This window comes from Gorilla gorilla, chromosome 12, assembly GCF_029281585.2.
Source record: "Gorilla gorilla gorilla isolate KB3781 chromosome 12, NHGRI_mGorGor1-v2.1_pri, whole genome shotgun sequence".
NCBI classification, from domain to species: domain Eukaryota; kingdom Metazoa; phylum Chordata; class Mammalia; order Primates; family Hominidae; genus Gorilla; species Gorilla gorilla.
The window spans coordinates 33,185,621-33,198,277 of record NC_073236.2 but is presented as its reverse complement, the minus strand read 5'-3'; the positions used below and the strand labels follow the sequence as shown (position 1 = coordinate 33,198,277).

At 41.4% G+C, this 12,657-nt stretch overlaps 1 long non-coding RNA gene across 1 annotated transcript in view; it reads right to left on the bottom strand.

Moving 5' to 3' along the window:
- Positions 1–12,657, bottom strand: part of LOC109028284 (uncharacterized) — an 86,331-nt gene that overhangs the window by 17,492 nt on the left and 56,182 nt on the right. The window contains exon 4 of the long non-coding RNA XR_010129793.1: positions 12,425–12,578. This is a non-coding gene — a long non-coding RNA (uncharacterized lncRNA). The remainder of the gene's footprint in view (positions 1–12,424; positions 12,579–12,657) is intronic.

Here is a 12,657-nt window from a genome sequence, read left to right as displayed (position 1 = left end):
CGTGGTGGTGGCGGGCACCTGTAGTCCCAGCTACTCAGGAGGCTGAGGCAGGAGAATGGTGTGACCTCAGGAGGCAGAGCTTGCAGTGAGCTAAGATCGTGCCAATGCACTCTAGCCTGGGCGACAGAGCAAAACTCTGTCTCGAAAAAAAAAAAAGAGTTAATGTTTAGCTTTTAACTTTCACCATATATATATATATATATATATACATTTTTTTTTTAAACGGAGTCTTGCTCTGTCACCAGGCTGAAGTGCAGTGGTGTGATCTTGACTCAGGACAACCTCCACCTCCTGGGTTCAAGTGATCCTCCTGCCTCAGCCTCCTGAGTAGCTGGGACTACAGGCACACACCACCACACTGAGCTAATTTTTGTATTTTTAGTGGCGATGGGGTTTCACCATGTTGGCTAGGATGGTCTCAATCTCTTGACCTCATGATCTGCCCGCCTCAGCCTCCCAAAGTGCTGGGATTACAGGCATGAGCCATTACGCCAGTCCCCACAATAAGATTTTTGAGCTCACAACAATATAATAGAGCTGGAAGATGAGCTCTGTTGAGGGAGAAAAGGGTACGCCAAATTCCTGATATGGCTTGCATATTATAAGCCAACTCAGGCTGGCTCAAAGGTGAGAGTCTTGTTCTGAGCCAGAAGGTGGAAGGTGTGAGACAGACATAGAAATGAAGGTGTGTCCTCTCTGCAGAGGAAGGATAGGGCAGTATTAGAGGAGACATGGCTATGCTGTGTAGCTGCCTGGACTTTGAGAAAGACCTCATGCCACAGGGCTGAGGAACATTCCTGTGGATCCCTAGTACACACCGGATCAAAGGGATGCCTTAATCTATAGTTTCCTAAAAACAAAGAGTTAAGTTGCTTTTAAAAATTAAAAAATATATATACATTATTTTTATTTTAAAATTATGGAAATTTTTTAGTCACTGGGGAAAGGAGGGGAAAGCATTTATTTTTATACAGTTACTTAATTAGCTCCAAAACACAAATTTTGGAAATCATATTTGCTGGTGCAAGTATTTTAATGAACAAGAATCCATATATTGAGGTTATGATTAGAGAGCTCAATGTATGCATTTGCCATCTTGCTCAAGCTCGGCATAGCATGAAAACCTAAGTTTATTCCCAAAGTATATAACTTCAAATAAAAAAAAAAAACTTCAAGTTCCAGCCACACACTCTCTCTCTCGCTCCGTACCTCCCTCTTCATTATCTCTCTGTATATCTTACATACTTTAAAGCCCCAGCCAGGTGCAGTGGCTCACACTTGTAATCCCAGCACTTGGGGAGGCCGAGGCAGGTGGATCACCTGAGGTCAGAAGTTCAAGACCAGCCTGGCCAAGATGGCAAAACCCCATCTCTACTAAAAATACAAAAATTAGCTGGGCATGGTAGCATGCCTGTAATCCCAGCTCTTTGGGAGGCTGAAGTAGGAGAATTGTTTGAACCCGGGAGGTGGAGGTTGCAGTGAGCCGAGATCACGCCACTGCACTCAGCCTGGGGACAGAGCGAGACTCTGTCTTAAATAAATAAATGAATAAACAAAATAAAATAAAGTCCCACTTCACTTCTCAAATGAGACTTCTGATTAACATTTTGGTTTGTAAACCAGGGAATAACTCCTACATTTTATTCATTCAGGGAGAACAGACTATATGCTGGGTCATATGTTATGTTCATATTTTCTCTGACTCTCATTCATGAAGATGTCTGCCTTTCATTAATTTGTTTTCTTGTCACTCTGTGAAAACATAACTTCAAGACTCACAGACACTGAAAAATACTATTTTTCAACCACTAATTTCTAACGTTGGTGAAGGAAAGCTTCATTTCCCCCAGGAAGCTTTCACTTTGAAGACACAAACTCCTTGAGTGGAACAGGAGTTTTATCTTCACTTTGGAGCTCTAGAGGACCATAGAGAGAATCTAGTCCAACATTACAGATAAAGAAACTGAGGCCTAGAGGAGACAGGTGACTTGTAGAAAGGTCCTACAGGGAGTAGCAGAACCCGAACCCACATGCAGTCCACCTAACTCTGAGACCGAGTCGCACTGACAATGCCATGCCCACCTTCATTACAGCACAAAATTCAGGGAATGGGGAGCATCTATAGAGCTCTTGGGAAATAAAACACCAAAGCTTGCAGATCCACTGATGAACCCAGTGCTGCATTTATAGACCCACGTTAAGGGTCAAGCACACAAGTCAGCTACTGAAGAAAAGAAATTCTGACCTGGACTGAGTACATTAGCATCCTTGTTAGTTGCATTTGCTAAATAAGTCTCTTCTAAGCTCAACTCTCTGAAGAACCTCCAGGAGTTATGAGAGGTTTTGAAGAGAAATTGTAATTACTTGGGCCTTGACGAAAAGGATGAAGAAAGGTCTTTAATAGTTCTGTGAAGGAACAAGAGGATTTTGTTCATGGCCATAAAAACTAAACTCAGCAAAGGAGAAAACATAAGGCAATGGAGAAAAAATAGCCCTCTCAACAAATGGTACTGAAACAACGGGACATCCACATGAAAAAATGAGTCTAGACAAAGACCTTATGAGCTTTGCAAAAATTAACTCAAGAGTAGATCACAGACCTAAATGTAACATGCAAAACTGTAAAATCCTAGCGGATAACATCAGAGAAAACCTGGATGACCCTGGATACAGTGATGACTTTGCAGATGATCCAGGAATTGCACTCCTTGCTATTTACCCAAAGGAGCTGAAAACTTACGTGCACACAAATACATTCACACAGACATTTATTGCAGCTTTATTCATATTTGCCAAAATAAGGAAGAAACCAAGAGGTCCTTCATTAACTGGCTGAATAAAAAAACTGTGGTACATTCAGGCAACATCAATGAAAGAAATATTTTGTAAGCTAGAATTTATTAAAGTTAAAAACTGGCTGTGCATGGTGGCTCACGCCTGTAATCCCAGAATTTTGAGAGGCCGAGGTGGGTAGATCACCTGAGGTCAGGAGTTCAAGACAAGCCTGGCCAACATGGTGAAACCCTGTCTCTACTAAATATACAAAAATTAGCTAGGTGTGGTGGCTGGCACTTGCAGTCCCAGCTACTCAAGAAGCTGAGGCAGGAGAATTGCTTGAACCCGGGAGGTGGAGGTTGCGTGAGCTGAGACACCACCACTGCCCTCTGGCCTTGGCGACAGAGCAAGACTCCATTTAAAAAAAAAAACAAAAAACATAGATACTATGAGAATGAGAAGACAAGTCACAAACTGGGACAAAGTATATTCAAAAGTCATGTCTGATAGAGGACTATTATCTGAGTTATATAAAGGACACTTAAAGCTCAACAATAAGAAAGCTAACAACCCGATTTTTAAAAGGGCAGAAGACCTGAAAAGATGCCTCATCCAAGAAGATATACAGATGGCAAATGAGTATATGAAAAGATGTACAACATCATATGTCACTGGAAATTGCAAATCAAAACAACAGTGAGACACCACTACACACCTATTAGAATGGCTTAAATCCAAAACACTGACAACACTAAAAACTAGCAAGGATGTGAAGCAACAGGAATTTTCATTCATTTCTGGGCAATGCAAAATAGTACAGCCACTTTGGAAGAGAGTTTGACAGTTTTTAAAAAACTAGGCCAGGCACGGTGGCTCACGCCTGTAATCCCAGCACTTTGGGAGGTGGAGGCGGGCAGATCATGAGGTCAGGAGATAGAGACCATCCTGGCTAATACGGTGAAACACCATCTCTACTAAAAATACAAAAAAATTAGCCGGGTGTGGTGGCGGGCACCTGTAGTCCCAGCTGCTGGGAAGGCTGAGGCAGGAGAATGGTGTGAACCCGGGAAGGCGGAGCTTGCAGTGTACTCGCGCCACTGTACTCCAGCCTGGGCGACAGCCTGGGCGACAGACCCCGTCTCTACTAAAAATACCAAAAAAAGTTAGCCAGGCATGGTGGCGTGCACCTGTAGTCCCAGCTACTTGGGAGGCTGAGGCAGGAGAATGGCATGAACCCAGGAGGCAGAGCTTACAGTGAGCCAAGATCACGCCACTGCACTCCAGCCTGGTGACAGAGTGAGACTCCGTCTCAAAAAAATAAAAAATAAATAAATAAGTAAATATTGACTATGCAAGTTATAGGAGGTTATAGGAGTTCATGTGACTAAGTAAATCAAGGGGAGGAGTGTAATCAAGGCATCTGTCCTGCTGTTAGGTAGACTTTGAATGGGTAGAGGAAATACGAATGGGCAGGCATCTAAGACAGGCCAAATGCCCCAAGGCATAAATGAACATGGTATGTTTGTGTGGAAGAAAAGGGATGGGCCAAATAGATCTGAGGTGCTGAGTTGAAGTGTGTCAAATGATGCTTCTGTAAGGTGTGATAAGGTCAGATTATAGAAGGCTGTGCTAACCTAATGGAGAGAAAAGCTCACAGATAATAAAATGAGGGAGTCACTAGGTCTAAGCGGAGATGAAGAAATACAAACTTTCACAGATTATAAGCAATAGAAGATATTCTTTAAAAAATCAAATGCATACAAATGAAAATATCTGCATAAGAAGACTAGAGCTATATAAGGAACACAACGAAGTTGGGAAATATTGCGAAGAATACTACCATCATGAAGACAACTCTCTATATTAAGTAAGTTATTTCAAACAATAGGAGGAAATTCAAGAGCAGTAAAAAACAAAAGGAAAAAACTATTGTCAAGATCACATATGAGATAATGTAAATAGTTTAAAAAGTGGGAAAATTTTATCTATCTAATAACCATAGACATGCAAGTTACAGTAGTTCAAAGCACCATTTTATGTCTAATTACTAATAAAATCTCTCTGAAAAGATAAGCCTTTCCTGGCAGTCCTGTGGAGAACGGGATGCACCATGTGCTACTTGTGACCTTGTAACCTAATGGATGCATTCAGAAAGTAACATACAGATGCTATATAATTTATAAAAATTTCATCCTCCTTTAACCAATATCTCACTACCAGGAATTTATCCTAAGACAAGTTTTTTTTCTTTTTTTTGAGACACAGTCTCACTCCGTCACCCAGGCTGGAGTGCAGTGGCGCAATCTCCACTCACCGCAACCTCTGCCTCCTGGGTTCACACGATTCTCCAGCCTCAGCCGCCTGAGTAGCTGTGATTACAGCGGCCCGCCACCACACCTGGCTAATTTTTTTGTGTTTTTAGTAGAGATGGGGTTTCACTGTGTTAGCCAGGATGTTCTCGATCGATCTCCTGACCTTGTGACCTCCGCCTCCCAAAGTGCTGGGATTACAGGTGTGAGCCACAGCACCCGGGCGTTTTCGCTGGTGCAAGTGATTCTCCTGCCTCAGCCTCCTGAGTAGCTGGGATTACAGGCAAGTGCCACCATGCCTGGCTAATTTTTGTATTTTAGTAGTAATGGAGTTTCACTATGTTGGTCAGGATTTTCTCGATCTCCTGACCTCGTGATCCACCCGACTCAGCCTCCGGAAGTGCTGGGATTACAGGCGTGAGCCACAGTGCCCACCGGCCTTTTTTTTAAAATTATGTTTACAAGACGTTCAATGTTACATCGAAAAAGTGAAAACAGTCTAAATATCCAAGAGTAAGAAAAGAGTTAAGAAAATTTTAACACCCAACATGAGGCGATAAGCTTCTGTTGTTATTAAATGTAATAAATATGAACATTTGTTAAACATGGACATGACAAATACATAGAAAAAGCAAGATATAAATCTATATGTTCAATATTACTGGACATGGGTAGCGTACGTCTAAACATAGAGAATCAAGCACTACAATAGGAGTGGGAAATGCAAGCTTCCTTTCTTAATGTCAGGTGCCTGAGAAGAGAACACCCCCGGAGGATCACGGCGTCTGAAGAGATTACTCTGGCATTCTACCAGGACCGTCCCTCCATTTTCTTCTCTTCATTTTGGTCTGAAAAGCTCTTTTCCTACCTATTTTATTTTCTTCTGTATAGCATCAGAAGTATCTTCTTATTTATGTTGAATTTTACATACGATTTTATTTTAGGATGTATTTTCAATCTCAGTTTGTTTTCCTAGCTCAACATGTTTTGTTTGTTTTTGAAAATTCATTTTACTTGTTTTTTGTAACTCTGATTTTGAGTCACTACTGAGGATGCCATAGTTTTTTTTTTTTTTTTTTTTTTTGAGATGGAGTCTCATTCTGTCACCCAGGCTGCAGTGCAGTGGCGCGATCTCGGCTCACTGCAAGCTCCACCTCCCGGGTTCACGCCATTCTCCTGCCTCAGCCTCCCGAGTAGCTGGGACTACAGGCACCCACCACCACGCCTGGCTAATTTTTTGTATTTTCAGTAGAGACGGGGTTTAACCGTGTTGGCCAGGATGGTCTCGATCACCCGACCTCATGATCTGCCAGCCTCGGCCTCCCAAAGTGCTGGGATTACAGGCGTGAGCCCCCTTGCCTGGCCCATAGTATGTTTTAAAAGTGTTCTGAAATCAAGTAATAAGAGTTTTTTTTAATGAAGGTGAGATAAGTTTCTGGCAAATATAGAACTTGAGAATTAATGAAGTGTATACCTCTCATTTTCTACTCTAACCTTTTGAAATTAATACAATTTTAACATGAAATATTTCCATGAAATTACAAGAGAATTTTGATGTTTGTTTCTGCATTCTGGGCTCCCAGAAACATGGTGTAGCATGGTCTGACCTGCACATCTTTGGAAATTTATAATAGATTTCATTGTCTGATCTTAACCAAAACCCAATCCTTAATAAAATAGCCCAGTATATATATGGTTTTTTTCCTCTACTAAATGAATTACAGTTCTCTGCTAGCTACCAGCACAGGGAAAATTAAAGAGAAAACCTTTCTTTCCTTACAGTGCATGAATTTTACCAGTGTGGAAGAGTGAAAAGAACCCAAGCTTCGGAGTTTTACAGCCACAGGATCAGATTTTAGTCTATTCCACTACCCAGAACTAGGCAAGTTTTCTGGGGTCATCTAGCCTCTATGACCTCATCAGTAACAACAGGCTTCACTGTGGCTTAAGTGAGATAATGAGTAGAAATGGAATGGTTTGGGCCAGGCACAGTGGTTCACGCCTGTAATCCCAGCACTTTGGGAGGCTGAGGTGGGCAGATCACCTGAGGTCGAGAGTTCGAGACCAGCCTGACCAACATGGAGAAACCCCATCTCTACTAAAAATACAAAGTTAGTCGAGCATGGTGGCATATGCCTGTAATCCCAGCTACTCAGGAGGCTGAGGCAGGAGAATCGTTTGAACCCAGGAGGCGGAGGTTGTGGTGAGCTGAGATCGTGCCATTCCACTCCAGCCTGTGCAACAGGAGCAAAACTCCATCAAGAAAGGAAGGAAGGAAGGAGGGAGGGAGGGAGGCAGGGAGGAAGGAAGGAAGGAAGGAAGGAAGGAAGGAAGGAAGGAAGGAAGGAAGGAAGGAAAAAAAAAAAAGAAATGGAATAGTCTGGTAGGGTGATTCCCAAACTGCTGCACATTAGAATGAAGTGGGAAGCTTTTAGAAACACAGTGTCCACATTGCACGCAACATCCATGAAGTCAAAATATTAGGCATGGGAACCAGGCATCAACAGTTTTTAAAGATCCAAGATGATTCCATTGTGCAGCAAAATTTGGAAAACAGTGCCTAGCACAAAGCAGGTACTCAGCAAAAGTCAACTTTCTTTATCTTTCAATGTGTGGTGTATTAGCCAGCTTTCAGGTAGCACTTCCTTATCTTTATTCCTTAAAGCTCTGCAGCAGAGTGGCACTGCATAGGTAAATGCTACACTGACATCTTGCTGCATGCCGCACTTTACTGCAGTGGAAAATAATGAGGAGCTAGCCAATACCCATTATTAAAGTGTCACACAAGTGTTTCATCCCATCCAGTCACATTTTTCAGGGGCTTCCAATTCACACTTTCATAAATGCGGCCGTTTCCTCTTCCTGTGACTTAGATGAGATGGAAACAGACATGCTCTCAAGTATCGTATTAGCTTTTTTTCAGAACTTCTTTAGTTTTCTAGTGAGGCATCTGTGCCTCCTAGAAATGCACTTTAGACCCTGCTATACAGAAAAGTAAATTTTCTTACAACTGGTCTGAAGCATATGTATTATTCTTTTAGATCTGATGTATCAAATGCCCATGGCCCTAGGTATGCCCGTGTTTCTTTAATCTATAATGATCATTTTATACAATGTGCTGGCACCTTGCCCAGCACAATCCTTTACCTATAGCAGGTTTAGCAGGTTTAGCAGGCTGGGTAATTGCCTCTTTTAAAGTTGTCTGCACTCAACACTGCCCTGTCTGGTAAATGCAATTAGAAGCAAATCCTTGGGTGTATCACCCCAGACTTTTTATTAAGCTCATATGGCATTCTCATTGCCACTATTTCTCACCAGGTTGCTCATTAGCCAAGGGCAGCCAAAGGTCTGGATCATATCAGACGGTGACTTTCCAACCCATGAGATGCCCTTGTTCACCTTAAATATAAACCACATAGAGAAGAAACTGGGGATTTGTATGCCTGAAAGCTGACGGTGGCCATAACAAAAGCAATAAACAGAAATCCTAGAGATAGTGATGACAGAAGAAATGTGTGTTTGCCAAGGAGTTAGAGGGAGCACTTTGTGTTGGCACTGAAAGCAGCCAGAAGAAGACTCAGAGTGAGACAGAAGTTGACTCGTGCAACAAACCTTCACCACTGACAGTCAAAGAAAATGACTGAGGAACGTCTCAATCATGTTAGAGGTTTATTTTGACAAGGTTAAGAACGCACCCAGGAAAAAGGAACACAAAACCACAAGAACAATCTGTGATCCATGCTTTTTCCAAAAAGGGCCTGGGAATTTTAGTATTTAATGAGAAAGAGCAGGCAGTAGGAGAAAGAGGAAGAAAAGAAAAAAGGGGGAGGGTAGATAAAAGGGGCAGGCAGTTGCATTCTGTTGAGTCTTTGATCAGTGTGCACTGAATCCACATTTCACATATCAAAGGAAGGGGTAGAGAAATAGTCAATTATGCATTCATCTCACACTCAGTGAATCTGCATTTTTACATAAGATAAAATAAACATAAAGTAGAGGAAGTAATCAGATATGCATTTGTGAACCCAGAAAATCTGAGACAGGTCTCAGTTAATTTAGAAAGTTTATTTTGCCAAGGTTGAGGACGCATCCATGACACAGCCTCAGGAGGTCCTGATAGCATATGCCCAAGGCAGTTGGGGCACAGCTTGATTTTTACATTTAGGGAGACATGAGACATCAATCAATAGATATAAGAAGTACATTGGTTGGGCCTGGAAAGGCAGAACAACTGGAAGCAAAGGCAGGAAGACTCAAAGCTGGGAGGGAGCTTCCAGGTCACAGATAGGTGAGACACAAACAGTTACATTCTTTTCAGTTTCTGATTAGCCTTTCCAAAGGAAGTAATCAGATATGACTTCTTTGGTGCTGGGCGGCAGGTGGGGGACGCTTTTAGTTCTATCCTTTGTCCTTTGTTCTGGGATCTGTGAAGATAGCTGTTCCCTTGCATTTTCTGGGTGAAATTCAACAGAACTGTTTTAGGGTAAAGATCTTGGGACCTACAAAGAATTTCGTTTTGAGCAAATTGTGAGAGAGGCATGTATCCTTTTAGACCTGTAGCTGTCTTATTTAGGAACAAAATGGGAGGCTGATTGGCATGACCCAGTTCTCAGCTTGACTGTTCCCTTCAGCTTAGTGAGTTTGGGGTCCAGAGATTTTATGTTCCTTTTACAGCACCCAGGAGGAACTGAGCATAAGCCTATTTCTCACAGCCTTGAGGAGCACTAACTGAAGTGCTCAGTTAGCAGCATTTGAATTAATTATTTCACAGCTCATCCTTAACCAAATTATTTTTAATATGATTCTAAAACTGGAGTTTTACCTTAAGCTTAGTATTTTGAGGTAATCTTAGCAGCAGGTGGACCTTAGCTCACTAAGAGCATGAGAGCTGTTAGTTACCTCACTCATCAGCGGCTTGGCTCCTCTTTCGGAAGGCATTAAAGAACCTCATCCATCAGTGCCCACATACTCCTGTAAGTGCGGGCCCCTGTTCTTTGCTTCTGGGAAGCATCCATCTGGTCCTGTATTGCTGTCGTTCCTTGTCTGTCTGTTTTCCTATGCAAACCAATCTATCATTCTATTTTGTTGCCCCATTTCCAAGTCACTTGACCAGATGGATAACCACATAAAAATGGCTAAGTAATTTAAGCTTAAAAATTAGGAGCAGGAAATAATGTAAACTGGAATAGTAAGAAAATGCTGAAGGTGAGACTTGTGGAGGGCTGGCATTGTGGACGTCTTTAAGATATAAGACTTTATTATAACAGTCAAAGCAAAGGGGACACCTAATTAATACAAGACTTTTTATCAAAGAGGAAAAGCTGTCATTTTCTCGGGAATCTAATACTATTCTAAGACTTAGGTTTAAAATGTATCAGGAGTGCCTTCTAAGTGACTGTGGAAAGAGGGAAATAGTAACCATATATTTTGAATGAGTGATTCTAGATCGTGACTTCTATTTTATGCCTACTCTTCTCCCCTTGTCTCTTGTAAACTCACTTACACACTTACAACCAGATCATAATAATAAAACTAGAATGCAGAGTGGCCACACAGTACAGTGACTAAGCACGCCAGCTCTGAAGCCAGAGCTTTTGGTTGGGATCTCAATACTGTTAATTTCCTCATTTGAAAGACCAGGGTAATATAATCCTTCAAGAGAGGGTTGTTATTAGGGTGGACCTGATAAATAGGGTGGGCCATATAATTTATCATACAGATGGATGCTTTAGAAAGTGCGATGATGTTTACTTGTCAAATTATTATCATGCTATTTTGACTATATTTTCTTATACGCTTTACTTGGAATATTTAAATTAGCCCATATGTAACTAGAGTCTAAAATCCATAGTTCAGGGAAATAGTGGTTGTATTTTGTCCCTTTAAAAAACACAGGGGCATTGGTGCCTAAATCATTGACCCCTGCAAAATGCAACAGGTTGCGTGGAAGTGAAACATAATGCCTCCAACCTGCTAGTTATTTACACATGTTGACCTAAGGAACACACAAGCCAGATATTCTTTAGGTTGTCTCTTTTTATTGTTAGACCACTGAATGGCAAAGTACTTGGTCTGCATTAGATTTATTTACTGTTAAAAGATTTTCAAGAAACTACAATTTAATAACATGTCCTTGAATTTTTTTCACGAGTTGAAATAATAAATATACAGTATCTATTCATCTATCCTGGAAAGTCCCTGATAAAAGCACTACGTTTTCTTAATCAGTTTCCTTTTCTGTAGAATAAATTTCTGTTATGCTTCTTAATCAGCAAAATGACAAACAAATTAAGAAATAACCTCAAACTTAACAAAACAGAACAAAGTCTTCCCTGAAGGTCTTGGAGAACCACATGAGATCAGATCACAACCCAAGGTCTGCCCTGAGAAATGGGGAAAGCCAGGGACCTGCCACGCCTCCCTTCCTCTTGTCTAACCAGAGATGAGAAACTAAACTTAATTTTCATGATCTTACTATGTTAGCCTCATACATAATCATCTTCTCTTTTGTCTAAATGGTTCCCTATTTTCACCTTATACTTAGCTATCATATATAGGGCATATGAATACATTTATCTCAGATCCCATTCAGAAGTTGTAAAGGAATACATTATTAATAAATCAAATATTTCTACATTACATGGAAGAAAGTGTGGAACAGTTAAGAGGATGGGTACTGGTCCCAAAGAGTCCAGAGTTTAAACCCTTACTCTATATTATCTACATGATCTGCGCATGTCGCTTATTTTTAATGAGTTTTAGTTTCCTCATCTGCAAACAGCGTGACACTTGTCCCAAAGGATGGAACTGAGGATTTAGTAAGATAACAGGTGTAGACGGTGTCTTCACAGTGCTGGGCTCGTGTCAGGCCCTTGATAAATATTAATTCAATTCCCCTTCTCCTGCCCTACTACCATCCTTCAGCTCAGAGCAGCCAAAAGCTGGAAAAATAGGCTCCACCCAGAAACTGTAACAAGATAACGATAAAGCACAGTTGGATGGATCGGGGTAATCTACTGAGTTATCCCTGTTTTAAACCATTGTGTTTGCTTCTGTGCATAGGAGAATCACCCCATGCTGAAGGGCAAGTGGAACATTTGCACAGTTGCCCTTGGGAACATAAAGAACAGCAGTTCCCTTAGCCAAGCCTAGGGCAGTGTGGAGATGAGGGGCACATGGGACGCAGGTCCCTCTGCTACAAGCTTGACTGCCATCGGAAGCTGGGAGACACCAAAGGGTGGCCCCAGGGGCTCTCTGTCACCTTATGGTGACTCAAAAAATGCACATTCCTGCATTGATAACAATGGGTATTTTTATCACATGAAAATCTATGTACTTACTATTTGTGTTCTTCCCAACATTCAACTGACTTTTCTGCCTGATGCAAAATGCAGGAGGGCTGTTCACGACTTCTTCCTCTCTTCCTCTTCTCCTCCTATTCTTCCTCTTTCTTCTCCTTCCTTCCTCCTTCCCCTCCTACTGATGTTTTTATTTCTATCAACAAAAATGAGAAAAATCACTTTCAGTTAAAAAGTAAGTCTGAAACTATATCAAAATAATTTAGATCTTTAGT